This window comes from Mobula birostris, chromosome 2 (genome assembly GCF_030028105.1).
Source record: "Mobula birostris isolate sMobBir1 chromosome 2, sMobBir1.hap1, whole genome shotgun sequence".
Classification (NCBI taxonomy): Eukaryota; Metazoa; Chordata; class Chondrichthyes; order Myliobatiformes; family Myliobatidae; genus Mobula; species Mobula birostris.
The window spans coordinates 131,896,532-131,921,083 of record NC_092371.1 but is presented as its reverse complement, the minus strand read 5'-3'; the positions used below and the strand labels follow the sequence as shown (position 1 = coordinate 131,921,083).

Below are 24,552 nucleotides of genomic sequence, written 5' to 3'. Positions count from 1 at the left end.
TACACCACCTCCCAAACTACCATCCAAGGCCCTAAACAGTCCTTTCAGGTGAGGCAACACTCCACCTGTGAGTCTGTTGGGGTTATTTAATGTGTTCAGTGTGCCTGGTGCGGCCTCCTGTACATCAGTGAGACCCGACATAGATTGGGAGACTGCTTCACCAGGCATCTACGCTCCGTCTGCGAGAACAAGCAGGATCTCCCAGTGGCCACCCATTTTAATTCCACTTCCCATTCCCATTCTGATATGTCCATCCATGGCCTCCTCCACTGTTGTGATGAGGCCACACTTAGGTTGGAGGAACAACACCTTATATTCCATTTGGGCAGCCTCCAACCTGATGGCATGAATATTGATTTCTCAAACTGTCGATAATGCTTCCCCAAACTGCCGCCTCCTCCATTTCCCATCCCCTTTTCCCTCTCTCATCTCATGTCCTTGCCTGCCCATCACCTCCCTCTGGTGCTCCTTCCCCCTTTTTCTTTCTTCCATGGCCTTCTGTCCCTTTCACCAATTCCCAGCTCTTTACGTCATCCTTCCCCCTCCAGGTTTCACCTGTCTCCTGGTGGTTCTCTCTCCCCTCCCCCTTTTAAAAATCTACTCCTCAGCTTTTCTTCTCCAGTTCTGCTGAAGGGTTTCAGCCTGAAACATTGACTATACTTTTTCCATAGATGCTGCCTGGCCTGCTGAGTTCCTCCAGCATTTTGTGTATTACTCGGATTTCCAGCATTTGCAGATTTTCTATTGTTTGTATCATTATCTTATCTATTATTTTAGCATGGAGAAAGACACAATAATAAAAAATACTTTAATGATCCTGAGTGGGAATTTCTTTCGTTACAGCAACATTTAAAAAAACATTTAGCAGTTTGCAGACTTAACTAATAATAAAGTACAAAATAATATACACAATAATTTACCAATGTGCAATCATTTGCAATAATGTATGAAATAATAAAACAGACTATTGTACTATGATGTGTGCTCTCCTGTCACACAGAGATGAACTGTTGTATATGCTTATTGCATGTGGTAGGAAATATTTTCTGTAATAATCCTTGTGACAGCAGAGCTGAATGAGTATTTTCAAAAAGGTGCTCTGCTGCTTATTCAATAGGTTATGCAGAGGATGTGTCAGATTGTCCATAATGGATTACAGTTTGTTTATTGACCTCTTCCCCACCACTAACTCAAAAGTGTCTGGGTTGTAGCCAAGCACAAATCCAGCCTTTTTGAGTTTATTTAGTCTTTTTGCATCACCAGCACCAATGCTGCTCCCCCAAAATAAAACTGCAAAGAAGACCGCACTAGCTACAACAGACTGGTAAAAGATCTCCAATATCTTGCTGCACACATTGAAAGATCTCAGCTTCCTTAGAAAATAGTCTGCTTATTCCCTTCTTGTAAACAGCCTTGGTGTTAGTTTTCCAGTCAAGTCTGGAAAGAGGTGAACACCCAAGTACTTGTACTCCTCCACCACCGCAACTTCTTTTCACAGAATGTATACAGGACTCGTCACAGTCCTCTTCCTCCTAATATCAATCACCTTCTCCCTGGTTTTGGCCACATTCAGGAGTAGGTGATTCCTCCCATACCACTCCACAAACTTGTCCACCAGTCCTCTGTACTCTGACTCCTGCCCATCTCTGTTACACGCAACCACCCCAGAGTCATCAGAGAACTTCTGCAAGTGACAAGACTCAGATTTGTACTGAAAGTCTGAGGCGTACAGTGTGAACAGAAACTGAGACAGGACAGTCACTTGTGGCATGGATACTAGAGATCAGATATATCCTAGGACATGGTGGGAAGCCAGAAAAGAAATTGTGGTGATATTTGTATCATCAGTAGCTATGGGTGAGGTATCAGAAGACTGAAGGTTAGCTAGTATAGTATCTTTATTTGGGAAAGGCTACAAGGAAAAGCCTTTGAACTGTGAGCCCAGTATCAGCGGTTGGTATTGGAGGGATTCTGAGTGATAGGACCTACATGTGTTTGGAAAGGCAAGAACTGATTAGGAATGGTTAGCATGTCTTTGTTTGTGGTAAATTGTTCACCTCAAATTTAGGTGATTTTTTTTTGGAAGAGGTGATTGATGAGGAAAGTGGGTTTTAGTAAGGCCTTTGACAATATACTGCATGGTAGGCTGGTCAGGAAAATTTAGATCACGTGATCCAGGGCAAGCTAGCCAATGAGATGCAAAATTGTCTTGGTGGTAGGTTAGTGGAGACCTTTAACCAGCAGTGTGCCACAGGGATTGGTGTTGTGACCCCTGTTTGACATTTATATTAATAATTTGGATGAAAATATAAACAGCATGATTAAGTTTATGATGAAACTAAAATTGGTGCTGTAATGGACAGTGAAGATGGTTATCTAACATTTAGAACAGGATCTTGATCAATTAATGCCAATGACCTGAAGAAAGGCAGATAGAGTTTGAAGTGAATGTGAGGTGTTGCATTTTGGTAAGACAAACCAAGGCAGGATTTATACAGTGAATGGTTGGACTCCATAAGAGTGTTTATGGAACAGAGAACTTGGAGTATAAGTACATAGTTCTTTAAAAATGACAAAGCAGGTAGATGGTGGTGAAGGAGGAGTTTGGCACACTTGCCTTATCAGTCATGTTACAGCTGTGCAAGATGTTGGCAAGTTTACATTTCTGGGTGCCCTGCTGTGGGAAGGATGCCATTATGCTGGAGAGGGTGCATTTAAAAAAAAATCTATACCAGTTCTATACCAGGCATGATACCAGAACTGAAGGGTTTGGGTAATAGGGAGAGGCTGGATATGGTAGGTCTTTCCTCATTAAAGCCCAGGAGCTGGAGGTTTATACCTTTTGAGGTTTATAAAATAATCTGGTTACACCTTGTCTATGGCCCTCCTTTTCCCCAGAGTAGAGCAGTTTGAACAGAAGGGGTCAGCTTCTCATAAAGTTTGAAGCCCTTGGAGTATGAAAGGCAATCGTAGTAGTGTGGATAGAAAATTTGATTAGCGACAAGGAACAGAATGGAAGTGAATGTTCTTTGGATTGGGTGAAATATAAGGTGGTATTTCATGAGTGTTGGGGTCACTGTATTTGTAAATATATTTATTAAAGTCTTGGGTTTGAGTGTACGAGGCACATTTCAAGAATCTGTAGTCCATGTAAAATTTGGAAGAGTGGTGAAGTTTGAAAATAGAAACCAGAGTTTAAAGGAATTGAAGGCAGGTTAGAGAAATAGCCATAGGAAAAAAATCCTTTCATGATGCATCACAGGTTGGAATGGTAATTGCTGTGCTCCAGCCCGCTTAGAAAAAACTGCAGAGAGCCTCTCTTTCATGGTCTTTGACTACACTTATTGTTGCCTTAGAAAAACAGCTAACATAATTAAAGACTCCACACACTCTGGACATTCTCTCTTCTGCCCTTGCATTAGGCAGAAGATAAAGTTTGGAAGTATGTACCACCGGGCTCACAGACAGATGTTATCCTGTGTTATGAGACTATTGAACAGTCCCCATGTAGGATGAGGTGGACTCTTGATCTCACAATCTACCTCACCAGGACCTTGCAGTTCATTGTCTGCCTGCACTGCAGTTCCTCTGTAACTAACTTTATTCTGTATTCTCTTATTGTTTATCCCTTCTACTACCTCAATGTATTCATGTGATGAAATGATCTATGTGGATAGCAAGTAAAACATGTTTTTCACTGTACTTCGATACATGTGACAATAATAAATCAATTTATGAAATGGCAAATGAAATTTAATGTAAAAAGTGAAGTTTTGGTGGGGTGAATGAAGAGAAAAAATAGTGGCAGAATTCTGTAAGGATATCAGTAAAGAGAGATCTGGGGTGTGTATGGCTATTAATTACAGGTGTCCCCCGCTTTTCGAACGTTCGCTTTACGAAACCTTGCTGTTATGAAAGACCTACATTAGTTACCTGTTTTCACTAACAGCAGGTGTTTTCACCGTTACGAAAAAGTAGCGCGCGAAAAAAGCAGCGTGCCGCGCACCCTGAGCAGCCACACTCCCCTGAATTTGGAACGGCATTCTCGCTGGCATTGCTTAAACACGTGCCTGTGAGCAGCCGTTTGCAAGATGAGTTCTAAGGTATCGGAAAAGCCTAAAAGGACTCGTAAGGGTGTTGCACTTAGCATAAAACTAGACATAATTAAGCGTTTCGATCATGGTGAACGAAGTAAGGACAAAGTGAGTTTGGCTTGTGGAAGTTGACGAAGATGATGTTGAAGAGGTTTTGGCATCCCATGACCAAGAACTGATAGATGAAGAGCTGATGCAATTGGAAGAGGAAAGGATAACAATCAAAACCGAATGCAGTAGCGGAAGTGAAGTCGTTCAGGAACTGAACATGAAGCAACTGCGTGAGATTTTCGCTGCAATGATAAAGTACGACTTTAATTTTGAAAGGGTACGTCGGTTTAGGGCATATTTGCAAAATAGTTTGAGTGCTTACAAATAACTGTATGATAGAAAAATGCGCGAGGCTTAGCAGTCAAGCAAGCCTTCCACATTAGCCACAGCAGACGACGAACCTCGACCTTCGACATCGAGGCAGACAGACATAGAAGAAGCTGACCTGCCTGCCCTCATTGACGATGAGATGACACCCCCGTGTCCCACCACCCCAGTGGTCGCAACCCCTGGGCCAGGGACAGATACCGATTTGCGGAGAATGCAGTGGTAGCCGGGACGCACTCAGCACATCTCTAAGAAAAAAGCCGAAATAAATAAGCTAATTAATTAGGTGCCACCCAGCACGTAAATGTCGGACCAGATCAGAGGCGATTGCTGATTGTGTCGCCTCTGATCTGGGCCGACATTTACGTGCCGGGCGGCACCTATTTAATTAGCTTGCTTATTTTGGCTTTTTTCTTAAAGATGTGCTGGGTGCGTCCCGGCTACTGCTGGACACCTGCATGCTTCGCGGATCGGTATCAGTTCACTGCCCGGAGGGTGGGGGCCACTGCACCACCCCAACTTCCGACGACTCAGCCTAACACACCATCATCAATGTGCTCTGCGCTGTCCCGATTCCAGTAAGTGATACTACACTGTACATACATTATTTCTACTTTATATTGGCTGTGTATTTTTATGTGTTATTTGGTCTGATTTAGCAGCTTCATAGCTTAGGTTACTGGAGAGTGTTTTTGCCGACGGCGCTTGCATGAGATTTTCTGCCGACAGTGCTTGTGCCGTGTTTTTGCCGAGAGCGCTGGTGAAGATTTTCGTTACGGAGAACAGTGCAGGCAATTGTTGTAGAGAAGTATTTCTAATTTACATAGGCTGTATTTATATCATTCCTGCTTCTACTATATGTTACTGTTATTTTAGGTTTCATGTGTTATTTGGCATGATTTGGTAGGTTATTTTTGAGTCTGCGAACACTCACAAATTTTTCCCATATAAATAAATGGTAATTGCTTCTTTGCTTTACGATATTCCGGCTTACGAACGGTTTCATAGGAACTCTCTACCTTCAGATGGCGGGGAAAACCTGTATTGAAAGTGGCAGGGCATATTGGAAGAGTGATTTTAAAAAAGTGTCTCAGGATTCAGGACTTTATAAATGGAGGCAAAAAGTACAAGAGTGAGGAAGTCGTGATGAATCTTAACAAGGAGAATGCTGTGGAAGTGTCCTTTCCTTCAAAAGAAAAAAATCAAGTCCTTTCAGAGGTTTCAGAAGTGATTCATTACTATTATTCCAGGGATGAGGGGATTCAGGATAAACTGGGGATGCTGTGGTGGCTCTTGTTGGGGGGGAAAAAAGTTTGAGGGGATCTGACAAAGAAACTTAAACTCATGAAGTCCAGACAAATAAATCGAGAGGGTGTTGAATAAAGGTTATAGAATAAAGGCAAATGGCAGAAGAGGCAAAAGTGCCTGTAGTATTACTGTACACAGTAAGTGGTTAGAATCAATTCTGTATTGTCATAGGGAAGAGATTAATTGTGTTGAGTATGGCGTGGGTAAATAACTGAGGAGGAAACATTGCAGCAGCTATTTGGAAGAAGGGATAGAGTGAGATTACCGGTATCTGGATTGTTCTTGCATTGAGTTGGCACGGGCACATCCTGGCTGAATACTATATATACTTTCCCTGATTCTAATAAGATCTGATTGGGCTCAGTTGGTGAATAGCTTTCGAAGAGTATTGAATGGGCCACATGGTGTCAAATATATCCCTTTCCTCAGATAAGACAAATTACATTTCAGTGTGGGCTGATATCTTTGCAGAGAAAGAAGAAAACTTAGCAAGTTGTGTCAACACAGGATTTAGAGTAACAAACTTTGGTGGAGAGAGATGAGCTTCATGGTTTGAGGGGGGTAGTTAGCTGTACATTTTCTAGCTGAACTGTCAAGAAAGAACTTTCAGAAGGAGCAGGATGTCTCCTTGTAGCAATAAATTTGATTTGGCTAAATCTTGAACGATGTCAGAAGACTGGCTTGTGAAAACTTGGACATACGTGTGATATTTGGCAATGTATTATTTAACGCTGTTTCCACAGATCTGGATGCTTTTGGGGATAATGTGTCTTGTGTATTAAGTAGTGACTGAAATCATTTTAATAACTAGAATAAAGTATATGCTTTAAATTATTTGAGCCTTGGAGTTTGAAGAATAGTGAGTGAATATTGGCATTATCATTACAGTGAAGAAGTTTTACTTAAAAAAAATTTTAATATTATTATTTAAAATTATAAAGTTTTATTAATACTTCCAGGGCACCTAGGGGCAACTCGTGTAGCAGCAGAACTCTCAATGGATACAATTAAATATTTTCGTTTCAGCCTGATACAGCTAAAAAGCACAACTGCTTTCAAGGTCAGTACAGTCAACAAAGATGTCTTAATGTGCTTAAACAAACTATCGCTGCTTAAAACTAACGGAAACAATGCTGATTGTGGACAGATTTGTCCTCGTAGGATTTCACGCAGGAAGCGTAGCTGCAGATCAGAGATGCGTGCGTTTAAAGAAACGGGGTTTTAAACTCCCAGTACTGACTCTCTTGCTGGCAAACATGCAGTCTCTGGTGAATAAAATCGATGATCTCGGAGCTAGGGTGCTGAATCAGAGGGACTTTAGGACTACGTGTGTCCTTTGTTTCATGGAATCCTAGTTAACCCCTTCCGTACTGGATGCAGCGATTCAGATCGGGTTTACTATATACTGTCAGGATAGATCTACGGAGTCTCTCAAAAGCAGGGGTGGAGGAATATGCCTCATGATCAACACTTCTTGGTGCAGAAATTTATCAGTGCTGTCCTAATTCTGCTCACCAGACCTGGAATATCTAGCAGTTAAGTACTGTCCTTTTTACCTACTGCAGGAGATATCTGGGATCATTTTGGTAGCAGTTATACATTCCACCTCAGGCTTCAGATGATCTGAGCAATGGGATCAACATGCACAAAACAGCGCACCCTAACGCCTTCATCATCGTTTTAGGGGATTTAAACCAGGCCAGTCTGAAAAAAATCACTAAGCAATTACCATCAACAGATCACTTGCAATACCAGAGGAAACAATACACTGGACCATTGCTACACCACCATTAAGAATGCCTACAGTGCTATTCCATGCCCTCACTTTGTGAAGTCTGATCACCTGTCTGTAATTCTACTTTCTGAGTATAGGCAGAGACTGAAGACTACAGCACCAGTAGTGAGGAAAAAGAAGGTATGGACAAGGGAAGTACAGGAGTGCTTACAGTACTGCTTTGAATCGGTGGACTGGACTATATTCAGGAATTCGTCTTCAAACCTGAAGTGAAACAAAGGGCCACACGTGATCCTAATGTCCCTCTGATTCAGCACCCTAGCTCTGAGATCATCGATTTTATTCACCAGAGACTGCAGTTGTTACTGACTTCATTAAAACCTGTGTGGATGAGTGTGTGCCGACAAAGACTTGCTGTACATTCTCAAACCAAAAGCTATGGATGATCCAGGAGGTATGTCGTCTGCTGAGGGCTAGATCTGTAGCATCAAGTCTGGCGGCGTGTGTGCCTGTACCATAAAACCAGGTATAATTTGCGGAGGGCTATTTCAAGGGCGAAAAGACAATTTTGAACAAGGTTGGAGGCGACATTGGAAGTACGACAACTCTGGCAGGGTTTGCAAGACATTACTTCCTACAGAGCAAAACCCAATAGCATGAATGGCAGCGATGCTTCACTACCACATAGACTCAATGACTTCTATGCCTGCTTTGAAAGGGAGAATATAACTAGAACTACGACGATCCATGCCGCACCTGATGACCCTCTCAGAGGTTGATGTTAGACTGTCTTTAAAGAGGATGAACCCATGCAAAGCCGGAGGTCCCGATGGAGTACCTGGTAAGGCTCTGAAAACCTGTGCCAACCAACTGGCAGGAGTATTCAAGGACATTTTCAATCTCTCACTGCTACGGGTGGAAGTTCCCACTTGCTTCAAAAAGGCAACAATTATACCAGTGCCTAAGAAGAATAATGTAAGCTGCCTTAATGACTATTGCCTGGTAGCACTCACATCTACAGTGATGAAATGCTTTGAGAGGTTGGTCATGACTAGACTGAATTCCTGCCTCAGCAAGGACCTGGACCCATTGCAATTTGTCTATTGGCACAATAGATCAACGGTAGATGCAATCTTAGTGGCTCTCCACATGGCTTCAGACCATCTGGACAACACAAGCACCTATGTCGGATGCTGTTCATCGACTATAGCTCAGCATTTAATACCGTCATTCCCACAATCCTGATTGAGAAGTTGCAGAACCTGGGCCTCTGTACCTCCCTCTGCAATTGGATCCTCAACCTCTTATCTGGAAGACCACAATCTGTGCAGATTGGTGATAACATCTCCTTCTCCTCACCCTCAGGAGTGTGTGCTTAGCCCACTGCTCTACTTTCTCTATACCCATGACTGTGGCTAGGCATAGCTCAAATACCATCTATAAATTTGTTGATGATACAACCATTGTTGGTGGAATCTCAGATGGTGATAAGAGGGGCTACTGCAGAGGACCGAAACAAGCTGCAGAGGGTTGTAAATTTAGTCAGCTCCATCTTGGGTACTAGCCTACAAAGTACTCAGAACATCTTTAGGGAGCGGTGTCTCAGAAAGGCAGCGTCCAGTATTAAGGACCTCCAGCACCCAGAGCATGCCCTTTTCTCACTGTTGCCATCAGGTAGGAGGTACAGAAGCCTGAAAGCACACACTCAGCGATTCAGGAACAGCTTCTTCCCCTCTGCCATCCAATTCCTAAGTGGACATTGAACCCTTGAACATTACCTCACTTTGTATATTATTTGTATATTATTTCTGTTTTTTATACAATTTTTAATCTATTCAATATACATATACTGTAATTGATTTATTTATTATTGTATTTTTTATTCTATATTACTTATTGCATTGAACTGCTGCTGCTAAATTAACAGATTTCAGGAAATGCCGGTGATAATAAACCTGATTCTGATACTGATCTAAAGATTAAAGATGTTAAAGGAACAGTGGAAGTTAACAGTAGTTTGCACTTAAAAATCCTTTATTATGGAAAATTCTATTTTGAGGTGAAAAAGGGATGCTGATACAAAGCTCGATGAGAAGCAGTTGAAAATAGGAACTTTAAAACGAGCAATGTTTATTGTACTTACTGCCTGAATGCCCCTGACACTTAGGGCAGCAGTGAAGATCTTCCATCTCTGCTGGTGTTCAGGGCTTCCTTCATCATGTCAGCAGCTTTCTCGGTTTTCACTACTGTCAGTCATGCAAGTCCTGGGTGGAGACTCAGGAATACCATTGCACTCAGGTATAGAAGAATTCTTCATTGCTGTTTTCGTAACAATTTTGTTTTCCCAGTCAGGGTCATTAGACTTGAGCCACACTCCAAACCTGGAGGACCAGTGGATCACTCTTACTCTATATAGTCTACCCTTTAACCTGTTTGGCATGGATGACCCTACCAAGAGCCAAGCACAAGGCCATGAATCCAGCCAACACAGCTCTCCAGGTCATTGAGGCATGCAAGCCTCCAAATCATGATAAGGTTGTGGTTCTCTTGGAGAAATATTTTTGTGCATTTCCTAAATTGAATGAGGCCCTCTATTGTCGGGGACGTATTGCATCCTAGCTTTCTTTGTGATGCGCAGGCCAGAGCGGGCAGTACAATACAGAGAGCAAGCTATTATCATGCAGCAAGCTCTCCCTATCCATGGAGCTGATGAATCCAAAGGAGTGGCAAAGACCAATACAGTTTGGCACCACTGGTGTCTCAAGACGTGCCATTCATCATTGAACTCAACATTAGACTGGCCTTGGGGATTCCAGCTGTGGGTTTACTTTCGATGGGTTTACTCCCATGAGTGGGTATAGCTGCAAGGCAGTTGAGGTTTGAAATCAATTTTCCTTCTCTTAGATGAGCTGCCAACAATGGCTGATGAGCCCCATCTGCCGAGGTGACTGGTTTTGAAGACACCAGTAGCCTGACTTTGCCCTTCTCCTGTTAGTAGAAACATATTTGCTGGGCTTAGTAGCTAAGCCACATGTGAAGGCCAGGAGCTGAACTTGGTTGTCAGAGCCTATTTGAGATACACACCATTAGGAGGTAGTGGGAGCTTATTCCCAATAGCTCCGCTGGCCATGACAATCTTAAGGAACCCAAATTGAAAAAGTATTTGGAAAGTGTGGTTGCTTATTTTCAGTTAAATATAGCTTGGACCAGTTACTTTTAATGCCATTGATGGAGAAGTGAATGAAGGGTGAGTCACTGAGAAAGCTTGGTTCTTCAGATGAGCTATGAGATATTGGGTATCCACCTAAGCATGCAGTTGAGTCCTTAATATTATATCTGAAGAATGACATTCCCTCAGTAAGTGTTAGCCTGGAGTATGTACTCACATTCTGGAGTGGTACTTAACACAGGCTTTCTGAAATATGAGCAAATGCTTGAAGCACTCAGCAGTCTGACAGCAGCTGTGGAAAGTGAAATAGAGAGTTAATTATTCTGTCAAAACTTTCTTTTACCATAGATGCAGCATGACTTGAGTGTTTCTATTTCTCCTTTGTTTTTATTTTGGAATTCCAGCATTGGTATTTTTAAACTTCAAACTGAGGTAGTATTTTAAGAACGAGGTAATCTGCAGATGTTGGAAATCCAATGCAACACACAAGTAACCCTCTTGCTGGGCTGATATGCAAACTTGGCTTGATAGCTTACTCGGCTAACAGCCATGGGACTCAGTGGTGAAGGCCATCTTTAAAAACAATGTACATCTAGGGTCAGTATGATTTGGGATTCAACCAAACAGGAAAGTTCCGTTAATCAGAACATCCGAACTTTGATTTGAGCAAATGCTGTGTAAATACTGTCCATACATGATTAGCATCGGCAAGAAATAACAGATCGTACGCTACATAAAATTATAAAGTGTATTTGCCAATTTCAGTTTTATCAAACAGTTCATAGGGAAAAGAAAATAAAAGGGCCCATTACAGTTAAGCCAGCGTAAATGTGCACATGACTGTTGGAGCTCATATTGGAGTATTCAGGGGTGTATCTCTTTACTCACGTGCTGGACCCATGGTCTGCGTGAATGCAGCCGCCACATTCTGAACTTTCCTTGAAGTCCATCTTCAACAAACCATCTGTCTCTCTGTCTCTCTGTCTCTCATATTGCCCTTTCTGTTTGGAGCCATTCATCTGCACAAAGCACTTACAGCTATGGGGACTCTCCTTCCAACGACATTCTGTGGCATCTTTCCTTCTGTCCTGCTCTGCAGCTTCTGCCAAAAAACCTCAAATCAGACTACTGTCCTTCAGAACACTCTTCCCCACAGCTCTCTAGAACCTGCTCTCACATCCCATAATCCTGATTGGCTGGCTCACATTCCTGAGTTGAACAACATGGGTCCTTATCTTAGCCGAAGCCAAAACAGAAACACTTTCCAGCATGGCACACTGCTTTTACTGAAAACTGCTAATATAATCTACCTCACAGCATAGCAGTAGAAATCTTAACAAGACCACTACACACACAAAGTGCTGGAGGAACTCAGCAGGTCAAGCAGCATCTGTGGAAAAGAGTAATCCGTTGATGTGTAAGCCTTCATCGGGACTGGAAGGAGAGAGGAGAAGTTAGAGTAAGAAGGTGGGGAGGAGAGGAGGAACTGCAAGGTGGCAGGTGATAGGTGAAACCAGGGGAGGGGTTGAAGTAAAGAGCTGGGAAGTTGATTGGTCAAAGAGATAAAGGACTGGAGCTAGAGGAAGAATCTGATAGGGTAGAAGATCACAGAAGAAGGGGAAGGGGGAGGAACACCAGAGAGAGGTGATGGGCAGTCAAGGAGATAACGTGAGAGAGGGAAACAGGAATGGGGGAATAGTGAAGGTGGGGGGGTGGCAATTACTGGAAGTTCGAGAAATCAATGTTCATGCCAGCAGGTTGGGGGCTACCCAGACAGAAAATAAGATGTTGCTTCTCTGACCTGAGTGTGGCGTCATTGTAGCAGTAGAGAGGCCATGGACTGACATGTCGGAATGGGAATGGATGGTAGACTTGAAATAGGAGGTGGCCTCTGGGAGATCCTACTTCTTCTGGTGGACAGAGTGAAGGTGCTTGGTAAAGCGGACTCCCAGTCTACATCGAGACTCACTGATATAATGTGTTAAACATGACATTTCTTACTTTGGCCAGAGCACACTCATTGCATTAGGATGTAACTCCTGACCAATGATATTTCATCCTCAGTACCCATGTGAAATACTTATTGTTGATGGCAGTGATCGACAGTAAGTGTGCTTTACCATTCCTACAAGCTAGGATGTCATGAAAGCCATGGTGAAGTTTGTCCCCACCTAGCCCTTAGCTCATTTTGAAATAATTCAGCATAGTCATAGAGTTATGCAATATGGATGAGCTCTTTGGTCCAACATCCATGCCTGCCAAAATGTCTGTCTGAGCTTGTCCCATTTGCCAGTGTTAGGCTCATAAACTCATGCTCTTTTCTATCCATGTAGTCATATAAATGTCTTTTAAAGGATGCTGCCACCTCCACAGATTCCTCTGGGAGCTCATTCCATGTACCCACCACCCTTAATGTGCAAAAGGTTGCCCATTGGATCCCTTTTTAAATATTTTGCCTCTCACCTTACACCTATGAACTTAGTTTTGTACTCCCCTACCTTGGGAAAGAGGCTGTGACTATCCATCTTATCGGCTCCTCTTACAATTTTATAAACTACCATGACTGGCCAAGCCCTGGCTTTAGGGCGGTATGATAACATAGTGGTTAGCACGATGTTTTACGGTACAGGTGACCTGGATTCAATTCCTGTCACTGCCTGTAAGGAGCTTATACGTTCTCCCCATGACTGCCTGGATTTCCTCCAGGTGTTCTGGTTTCCTCCCTCATTCCAAAGATGTACTGATTGTTGGGGTTATGTTAAATAGGTTAGGATTAATTTAGGGGATTGCTGTTGGCATGGCTCGAAGGACAAGAGGGGCCTATTCCTCTCAGTATCTAAGTAAATAAAGTTACCCCTCAACTTCATCTGCTTCAGGGGAAAAAGGAATGCTATAGGAAGGGAATTTCCTAAAATTCATTTCCCTTAGAAGAGCTGCATGAAGCTGATATGAGGAAGACCCTAGCCAAGGTCAACCCACATAAAGCTGTGGGGCCTGATAACATATCTGTTTGGCTGCTGAGAGACTGTGCAGCCCAGCTAACAGGAGTTCTAACAGATATCCTCAACCTCTCTCTGGAACGGTCCACAGTCCCCACAGGCTTCAAGGTGGCCGCTATCACTCTGCCCTGACTCACCTGGAAAGTGGTGCGAGGATGCTGTTTATGAACTTTAGCTTAGTGCTTAATATGAACATCCCTCAGAAGCTGGTGGGTAAACTGTTCTCGTTGGGTCTCAACATGTCTGTCTGTAACTGGATCTTCTTGGACTTGACAGAAAGGCCACACAGAAGGTTGATCTTAGCAGAAACATCTCTAGTTCCCTTGTGTTGAGAAACAGTGCCCACCACCCCTCCCCCGCCCCCCCCCCCCCCCAGGTCTGTGTGCTCATTCTGTTGCTGTTCACGTTGCTGATGCGTGACTTCACTGTTACATCTAGTTCAAACCGAATCGTCAAGTTCGCTGATGACACAACTGTGGTTGGCCTCATCAACGACAATGATGAGATGGCATACAAGGAGGAAGTAGGCAGCTGATAGAATGGTGTGAGAACAACAACTTGAGTCTCAACATGGACAAGACTAAAGAGGTGATTGTGGCTGACTATTCCTCATTGCATATAAATGGCTCCTCTATCAAGAGCGTTAGGAGCATCTTGTTTCTAGAAGTGCACATAATGGATGATCTCAACTCTTTGGTCCAAGAAAACATAGCAGCATCTCCACTTCCACTTCCTGAGGAGATGGAAGTGAATGAGGCTCTTCATTTGCACCCTCCACACAATCAAACGAATGTTTACAGGGATACCACTGAGTGTATCCTGACCAGCTGTTTCACTCTCTGGTTTGGGAATTGCAAGGCATCTGACTGCAAGTCCCAAGTCTTTCCAAAGGATTGAGAGGATCATCAGGGTCTCTCTTCCACCCATCAGGGATGTTTTCAGGAGTACTCCGTATGTAGGGCCTTTAGCATTATCAATGATCCCTCCCATTCATCCAACAATCTCTTTGATTTTTTACCCCCCACCACCATCTGGCAGGTGGCACTGTAGCATTAAGACAAGAACTGTTGGTATAGGAAACCGCTTCTTCCCACTGCCCACAAGACAGAGCTCCCTGCCACCACCACCACCCAGGTCTCATCATGTATGAAGTGTCAGTAGCATTAATACTGCTTACTTTATAACTTGCTGTAAATGCACCTTATTATTAATTTATTTGTGGTAATATTACCTAATGTGTTGTGTTGTGCACCTTGTTTTGGAGGGATTTTTTTTTTGGTGATATACATGTGTATGGTTGAATGACAATAAACTGAACTTGAATTCAGGCCACTGTAATAATGGTAACACTGTACATTTTGAGGTTTGAATTGGCTTGAATCACTGGCAACAGTTTGTTGCAGCCTCCCACCATGTATATGTAAGAGAGCAGTGTTGCACAGAATAATGAGTAATGGAGAAAAATGTTGGAGAGCTGAGTAAAGGAATCTAATGGGTTTTGGAGCAAAACGGTGGGAGATGGCTGATGGGAGTGTTTCATTGGAAAAGCACAGTGACCTACTGGTAGAGATGATGCATAAATCTAGCAACATGTGTTCAATGTGGATTTCACATATCCTCTGAGACAATGGTTGTATCGTCAGCAAACTTAGAGATGCTATTTGAGCTATGCCTAGTCACACAGTCATTATATATATATATATATATATATATATATATATATAATAGAGCAGTGGGCTAAGCACACACCCTGAGGTGCACCAGGATTGATCGTCAACAAAGAGGATATCTTATCAGCAATCCGCACGGATTGTGGTCTTCCGGTTAGGAAGTCAAGGATCCAATTGCAGAGGGAGGTACAGAGGCCCAGGTTCTGCAACTTCTCAATCAGGATTGTGGGAATGATGGTATTAAATGCTGAGCTCTAGTCAATGAACAGCATCCTGACGTAGATCCATTGCAAATATGGTTCATTGTTAATAACTTTAATTGCTTGACCCTGACAGCACAGCACAGTGACCATGGTATGTCACTAGTAACCTTTTGTTGAGCATAGCTTATGATAATTGAAGTTAGCATACATATGAGGCCAACTGTGATCAGTGCAGGGTTTACTCCATTCTCATCGTACTTCAGTGATTTGCAGTTCTCGCATGATCTGCAATATCCCTTGGTCTGTGTCTATAATGAGATGTGGCCTCAAAGGGCGAGAAGCCTTTCGGTATCATCTACTGTTTTGGAGCAGAAGGGTATATAGTTTGCAGATAATAGCTTCATGGGTAGACAGAGTGATGAAGGTGGTGCTTGGCAAGCTGGCCTTTGTCAGTTGGGGATTGTGTTGTAGTTGTATAAGATCTTGGTTGAACTGCATGGAGTATTGTGTAGCCCTGTTGCCCTGTTATTGGAAAGGTATAATTAAACTGGAAAGAGTGCAGAGATTTGTGGTGATGTTGCCAGGACTCAAGGGCTGGTGTTATAGGGAGCTGTTGGGCAGGCTACGGCTTTATTCCTTCAAAATGCAGGAGATAGAAGAATGACTTCATAGATTTGTGTAGACTAATGAGGGATGCAGATTGGATAAACAATCTTTTTCCCATGGAAGAGAGCATAGTTTAATGTGAGAGGGGAAAGATTTAAAAGGGATCTGAGGGGCAGCTTTACACTCAGGGTGGTGTATTTATGGAACAATCTGCCAGAGGAAGTGGTTGAGGTTGGTATTATAACATTTAATAGACACTTGAATAAGTAGGTGGATATGGGCCACTCCTGGGAACTTCAAGCTCTCTATCCTCACAATGTCAACACTGTTGACATAAACAGGAAAATGTGAACTGCCCTCACCCCCCCCCCCCACTGCCCCTACTTTCTGAAGTCAATGACCAGATCTTTTGTTTTGATGACTTTGAAGGAAAGGTTGGTGTCGTGATTCTATGTCACTCTTTATCCTTACTATACTCTGATTCATCATTATTTGGCCTGTTATGGTTTTTCTGGCCCATCTGCAGACTTAGCAAGTTAAAGCTTGACACACAGAATTATTACTTTCAACAACATTCCAGACTTCTTTATAGTCTCTAGAAGTCACCCTGGGACTCTGCAGTGCTCACTTTAAACCCTTTGGAATTTCCCATGGCATGAGTTCAGACCTGGACAAAAAGAGATTTTCCTGATTATTATTTAATGTCCTTCCTCAGCTGATTAATAGACCAGCATCCAAGTTGAAGCACTGAGTAGTATGAATGAGGAACACGAGAGGGCTCAGTAAGATTATTTTTGAGTGATCTTGCCTGAGGAAATATTTACCAGACTTGTTCTGTAGAAGGTAGTGAGAAAATTAACAATCAACGTGCTTAATTTCACTTCCCCATCTTCTTTCTCTATATGGATATATCTGCCCAAACTGGATGGTAGGAATGAAGGATGGGGGGGGGGGGGAGGACATTTCTTGTAGAGATACAGTCATATCCACATATAGAACACTGGTCAGAATGAGTGTGATGATCCTAATGGAGAGTAGGATGTTTGAAGGGAAATCTCAATGAAATCCGTGTTCTTAGTAATAGGTCCAGCACCTGAGACCCAAAGGAAAGGATGAAACATTTGTTCTGTTCAGCCAGGTTTGATGAGTGGATGATCTCAACTTCCTTTTCAGGTCTGAAAGTTGAAGTTTAAAGTAATTATATTATCATAGTACATATATGTCACCATATACAATACCTGAGATTCATTAAATTGCAGACATTAGTTTGCAAATGACAAAATGTGTAAATATAAAAAGAAAAAGAAAAGAATGATAGGTAAATAAATAAACAAATAAGCGATAAATATTGAGAATCTGAGATGAAGAGTCCTTGAAAGTGAGTTCCTAGGTTGTAGGAACAGTTCAGTGATGGGGCAAGTGAAGTTTAAGAGGCTGATGGTTGAGGGGTAATAACTGCTCCTGAACCTGTTGGTGTGAGTCCTGAGGCTCCTGTAGTTCCTTATGCAGCAACAAGAAGAGAGCATGGCCTGGGTGGTGGGGTTCCTTGATGATGGATGCTGCTTTCCTGTGACTTTTTGCAGGATTTTCCATTTAAGGGCATTAGTGTTTCCATACTCTCCACCACACATCTATAGATGTTTGTCAAAGTTTTTGGTGTCATACCCAATCTTCACAAACTTCTAAGGAAGTAGAAGTGCTGCAGTGCTTTCTTTGTAATTGTACTTGTGTGCTAGGCCCAGGACAGGTCCTCTGAAATGATAACACCAAGGAATTTAAAGATGCTTACCCTCTCCACCTCTGATCTCCTGATGAGGACTGGCTCTTGCAATTTCTGGTTTCCTTCTTCTGAAGTCAATAATCAGCTCCTTGATCTTGCTGACATTGAGTAAGAGGTTGTTGTTGACACCACTCAGCCAGATTTTCAACCTGCCTTCTATATGCTGATTTGTCACCACCTTTGATTCAGCCGATGACAGTGGTGTTGTCAGCAAACTTAAATATGGCTTTAGAGCTGTACTTAACCACACAATGGTAAGTGTAAGATGAGTAGAGTTACTGAGAACATAATAATGGATACTGAGAACAAGAGTTGAAAGTGGCCAAATGGCATTGGTTGTATAAACAGAGTTGAGGTGACCATCGTAGAAACCAAATTTCATCTAATTCAACCTAGTCCATATGAATTTTGAAACTTGGGATTTTCAGAAAGTCATTGGTAAAGTCCCTTGTGAATTTAAGCAGCTGGTATTGGTGATAATGTTAGTACCATGCATTGCAAATTAGTTCCCTGACAGAAGATAAAATAGGAATAAATGAATTCTTTTCAGAGTAGTGGACAAAAATTAGTGGAGAATCGGTGTTGGAGACTCGGCATTCATATATTTCAATGATGTAGATAACTGATAATGTTTTGAAATTTGCTACCAACCCTAAAGTGGGTGAGATTTTGAAGAGGGTGCAAGGAGACTTCAAAGCAACTGAGGTTGAGTGATTGGACATAAACATGGCAGGTGAAGTAGAATGTGGATAAATGTGTTGTGCATGTCAGTTGAAAAAACAAAGGCAGCAGAATATTTAAATATTAGGTGGGAAGCATTGATGTACAGATAGACTTGTTTGTGCTTGCACATAATTCAGTGAAAGCAAACGTGCAGGAAATAGTTAAGCTGACAAATGGTATACTGACCTTCATAACAAGGGGATTTGAGCGTAACACCAGTGATGTCTTGCTACAATTAAATAGGGCTGTTGTGAGACCACACTTGGGAGTGTTGGTTTCCTTGTCTTTTGTAATATAGACTTGCCATAGATGGAGTGCAATAAAAGTTGACGATTAGTTTCTGGGATGGCAGAGTTCCCTATGAGGAGAGATCGTCAACTTGGTTTGGATTCACTGCAGTTAGAAACATAGAAAACCTATAGCACAATACAGGCCCTTTGGCCCACAATGCTGTGTTGAACATTTACGTACTTTAGAAATGACCTAGGGTTACCCATAGCCCTCTATTTTTCTAAGCTCCACGTACCTTTCCAAGAGTCTCTTAAAAGACCCTGTTGTATCTGCCTCCACCACCATTGCAGGCAACCCATTCCACACAGTCACCACTCTGTTTTTTTTAAAAAAAAAACCCTAACATCTCCTCTGTACCTGCTTCCAAGCTCTTTAAAACTGTGCCCTCTCGTGATAAGCATTTCAGCCCTGGGGAAAAAGCCTCTGACTATCCATATGATCAATGCCTCTCATCATTTTATACACCCCTATCAGGTCACCTCTCATCCTCCGTTGCCCCAAAGAGAAAAGGCCAAGTTTACTCAACCTGTTCTCATAAGGCAAGCTCCCCAATCCGGGCAACATCTCTGTAAATCTCCTCTGCACCCTTTCTACAGTTTGTACATCCTTCCTGTAGTGAGGTGACCAGAACAGTGCACAGTACTCCAAGTGGGGCCTGACCAGGGTCCTATTTTGCTGTAACATTACCTCTTGGCTCTTGAACTCAATCCCATGGTTGATGAAGGCCAATACACCATATGCTGCCTTAACCACAGAGTCAACCTGTGTAGCAGCTTTGAGAGTCCTATGGACTCAGACCCCAAGATCCCTCTGATCCTCCACGCTGTCAAGAGTCTTACCATTAATACTATATTCTGCCATCATATTTGACCTACCAAAATGAACCACTTCACACTTATTTGGGTTGAACTTCCATCTGCCACTTCTCAGCCCAGCTTTGCATCCTATTGATGTGCCGCTCAAATCTCTGATAGCCCTCCACACTATCCACAGCATCACCAACCTTTGTGTCATCAATTTTACTAACCCATCCCTCCACTTCCTCATCTAGGTCATCTATAAAAATCATGAAGAGTAGGGGTCCCAGAACAGATCCCCAAGGCACACCACTGGTGACCGACCTCCATGCAGAATATGACCTGTCTACAACCACTCTTTGCCTTCTGTGGGCCAGCCAATTCTGGATCCACAAAGCAAGGTCCCCTTGGATTCCATGCCTCCTTACTTTCTCAACAAACCTTGCATGGGGTACCTTATCAAATGCCTTGCTGAAATCCATACACACTACATCTACTGTTTTTCCTTCATCAACGTATTCAGTCACATCCTCAAAAAATTCAATTGAATGACTATTCCTAATCATATTATGCCTCTCCAAATGTTCATAAATCCTGCCTCTCAGGATCTTCTCCATCAACTTACCAACCACTGAAGTAAGAATCACTGGTCTACAATTTCCTGGGCTATCTCTACTCCCTTTCTTGAATAAGAGAACAACATCTGCAACCCTTCAATCCTCCGGAACCTCTCTTGTCCCCATCGATGATGCAAGGATCGTTGCCGGAGGCTCAGCAGTCTCCTCTCTTGCCTCCCACAGTAGCCTGGGGTATATCTCGTCCGATCCTGGTGACTTATCCAACTTCATGCTTTCCAAAAGGTCCAGCACATCCTCTTTCTTAATGTCTATATGCTCAGGCTTTTCAGTCCACTGTATTCATCCCTACAATCACCAAGGTTCTTTTCCATAGTGAATACTGAAGCAAACTATTCATTAAGTACCTCTGCTCCCTCCAGTTCCATACACACTTTTCCACTGTCACGCTGGATTGGTCCTATTCTCTCACGTCTTATTCTCTTGCTCTTCACATACTTGTAGAACGCCTTGGGGGTTTCCTTAATCCTGTCCACCAAGGCCTTTTCATGGCTCCTTTTGGCTCTCCTAATTTCATTCTTAAGTTCATTCCTGCTAGCCTTTTAATTTTCTAGATCTCTATCGTTACCTAGTTTTTTTTTTTTTTTTTTTTTTTTTTGAAACTTTCGTACAACAGCCTTTGCACACCAAGGTTCCTGTACCCTCCCATTCTTTCCCTGTCTCATTGGAACATACCTATGCAGAATGCCACACAAATATCCCCTGAACATTTGCCACATTTCTGCTGTACATTTCCCTGAGAACACCTGCTACCAAGTTATGCTTCGAAGTTCCTACCTGATAGCTTTATATTTCCCCTTACTCCAATTAAACGTTTTCCTAACTTGTCTGCTCCTATCCCTCTCCAATGCTATGGTAAAGGAGATAGAATTGTGATCACTATCTCCAAAATGCTCTCCCACTGAGAGACCTGACACCTGACCAGGTTCATTTCCCAATACCAGATCAAGTACAGCTTCCCTTGTAGGCTTACCTACATATTGTGCCCTGAAACCTTCCTGAACACACCTAACGAACTCCACCCCATCTAAACCCCTTGCTCTGGCGAGATGCCAATCAATATTCGGGAAATTAAAATCGCCCATTTTGACACCCTGTTATATTACACCATTCCAGAATCTGTCTCCATATCTGCTCCTCAATGTCCCTGTTACTATTGGGTGGTCTATATATATATATAAAAAAAACACCCAGTAGAGTTACTGACCCCTTCCTGCATCTAACTTCCACCCACAGAGACTCAGTAGACAATCCCTCCATGACTTCTTCCTTTTCTGCAGCTGTGACACTATCTCTGATCAGCAGTGCCACACCCCCACCTCTTTTGCCTCCCTCCCTGTCCTTTCTGAAACATCTAAAGCCTGCCAGTCTGAGTAGCCATTCCTGCCCCTGAGCCATCCAAGTCTCTGTAATGGCCACAACATCATAGCTCCAAGTACTGATCCATGCTCTAAGCTCATCTGCTTTGTTCATAATACTCCTTGCATTAAAATAGGCATATCTCAAACCATCAGTCCAGGTGCATCCCTTCTCTATCACCTGCTTATCCTCCCTCTCACACTGCCTACAAGCTTTCTCTATTTGTGAGCCAACCGTCTCTTCAGTTTAGTTCCCACCCCCCAACAATTCTAGAGTTTAGAAGAATGAGAAGAGATTTAATTAAAATGTACAAAATTCTGACAAGACTTGGGAGGGATGTTCTGCTGGCTGGCTTTCTAGATTGAGGAGTCAAGACAAGAGGCTTCAGATAGAGATACAGAGGAGAATCTGAGTTCTGTAGGGCAGCAAACCTGTGGAATTTGCCACCAAAGTGTTTTAAAAGCAGGGTTGCAGAATTTATTAAAGAAGGAAATGGGTATTTAGAGGTACAGCACAGTAATAGGCCTCCCAGCCCAACGAGCTCATGCTACCCAACTGTACCCTTGTGACTAATTAACCTAATAACCTGTATGTCTTTGGAATATGGGAAGAAACCAGAGCACCTGGAAGAAACCCACGAGGTCACGGATAGAATGTACAAACTCCTAACAAACAGGAGTGGTACTGAACCTGGATTGCTGCCACTGTAATAGTGTTATGTCAACTGCTGCACTACTGTGCTGCCAAATTGGCATCAATAGAGGGAGGCATAGAAGAAGTACTGAGATAGAAGATCAACCAAAATCAAGTTGAGCAGCGTATGCTTGAAGGGTAGAATGGCTCTACCAGATTGTAGTTTCTATTTAAACAGAAGTGGCGGTGAGCTTTGGTAATGACAAAGGCAATTGGACCAAGTAGTATTCTGATTTTAGTGCACCTCAGAACTTGCCTGTCTCTAGTCCTGCTCCGGTGTAGTTACAACACTGGCATCCACTCAGCACTATGGCAAATTTCCTAGCTGTGTTCCTGTGCTCAAAGGGGAGAACAATTAAGCCGTTGATGACCATGCTACCATGTGACATTTACTCACAATAACTAATTTACTGACGTTTAATGTGGGCTTTGTTAGAGACCACTTGGCTGTAAATTCCATTACGTCCCTGGTCCAAATGAGAGCAAGAGCCAAGATGTTAAACTCTAGGATGAAGTGAGTGATGATCCCAGCATCTAACCAAGTGAAGTACTAAGAAGTACTGGTGATACAGGCTGTTGGAAGATGGGGGGATACTTCATTGTGTCAAGTAATTTGCACAAAAATGGTTCTGTTTGTCGGTCAGTCATCCCAACCTTAGATGTAACTTTAGGGGTTCCTTGGAGCAGTGTATCTTCTGCTGTCAACAGCTGCTTCATCACTGGCCTTACATCCATCATTGGGTCAGATTTAGGAATAGTTGCCAATAATTATGCAATTTTCAGATCCATTTGCAGGTCCTCAGAAAATTGTCCTTTATGTGCAATGAAAAGACCAGCTATCAATAAATAAAAGTAACATTTGTGCCAATGAAGGTGTTTGGAACTGAGGTGAGAATAGGGGTGGATTTTGAAGAAGAGGTCCATCACCTGCTTCATCTCAGTATACTATATAAGGGAAGATCCAGATCCTGGTTTTTTTTTTCGTAACATACCACTGCTGTGATTGCGTGGGACAACCATACTTGAGAACAGCTACTTCCCCACTGCTATCAGACTTGTGAGCTAATCACCTCTTCTCCATGCTGTCCCCTTTTCCTGGTGGTCATGCTATGTTCTCAGTGTCTTAATTCTACCTCTCGCAGTCATTCCATTATTGTTATGTTACCATTCCTTTTTGCTTTCCTTCAGATTGCACTACAGTCTTTAAACCATTCTGTTAGAACAGTACAGCACAGAAACAAGCCCTTTGGCCCATGATGTCTGTGACTTATGCATTGTAATTGATAATTTATTGACACATTTATTACTCTGTAAGCTTCATGTGAGTAAGGAATTTCATTGTAACGTGGTGTATGTGACAATAAACTATGATCTACATCTGGGTGAATTGCGGAAAGTATAGCCAGGCAGAGACCAAGGGCAAAGCTATTACTGGTAGACTGAATATCCATCAAAGCCTGGTTCACTAATGAAAGAACGTGGTGAGTGGAACAACTGAGTGAAATCTCATGCTTTGGCCCAAAGGAGCAGCAATGTGCAATTGACCAGGTTCGGGAGATTGGCTGGATTAGTCAAGGGATAAACATGCCGCAGCTAATGTTTGTTATCTCAAAATGAACGTGTTCGTTTTGAAATCGTCTGTAAACTGATTATCAGCCTAATTTAATATTTGAGACACAAAACCAATGCCAGATGCAGAAAATAAAACTGATGAACTGAACATAAGTAAAATATACTGAACACAGGAAGTATGAAAGAGAAATGATAGTGCTCTAAAAAGGAGAACATTATGATCGTGTAAAGGATGTAGGGTTTCTGTTGACATTTTTTAATGGACATCTTTTTCTCTTTCAGTTTTAACATACTTAAAACATTTGGGCCAAATTTTCAAGGAAAAGTTCACAACCTTCAAGGAAACTGGAAGCAATTATTAATGGTGTCAAAAGTGAATTAGATTGGCAGTTGAAAGAACAATTTGAAGAGCCATGGGGAAAACAAAGGAATGGACCTGTCAGTCTTTTTGTACTTCAACAGTTTAATGAATTCTGACTTCTGAAAGTCTTTCTGCCATATATAGTGTATAATGTAAGTATGACTATACACTTGCTGCTT

At 42.5% G+C, this 24,552-nt stretch overlaps 1 protein-coding gene across 5 annotated transcripts in view; it reads left to right on the top strand.

The window, feature by feature from the left end:
- disp1 (dispatched homolog 1 (Drosophila)) overlaps positions 1-24,552 on the top strand; it is a 419,126-nt gene that overhangs the window by 21,502 nt on the left and 373,072 nt on the right. For 2 of the 5 annotated variants that reach the window (XM_072248264.1, XM_072248252.1), the window contains exon 2: positions 24,295-24,525. The exons of the other annotated variants lie outside the window; for them this stretch is intronic. The gene's annotated coding sequence lies outside the window, so the exon portion shown is untranslated. The remainder of the gene's footprint in view (positions 1-24,294; positions 24,526-24,552) is intronic. 5 annotated transcript variants of the gene reach the window in all.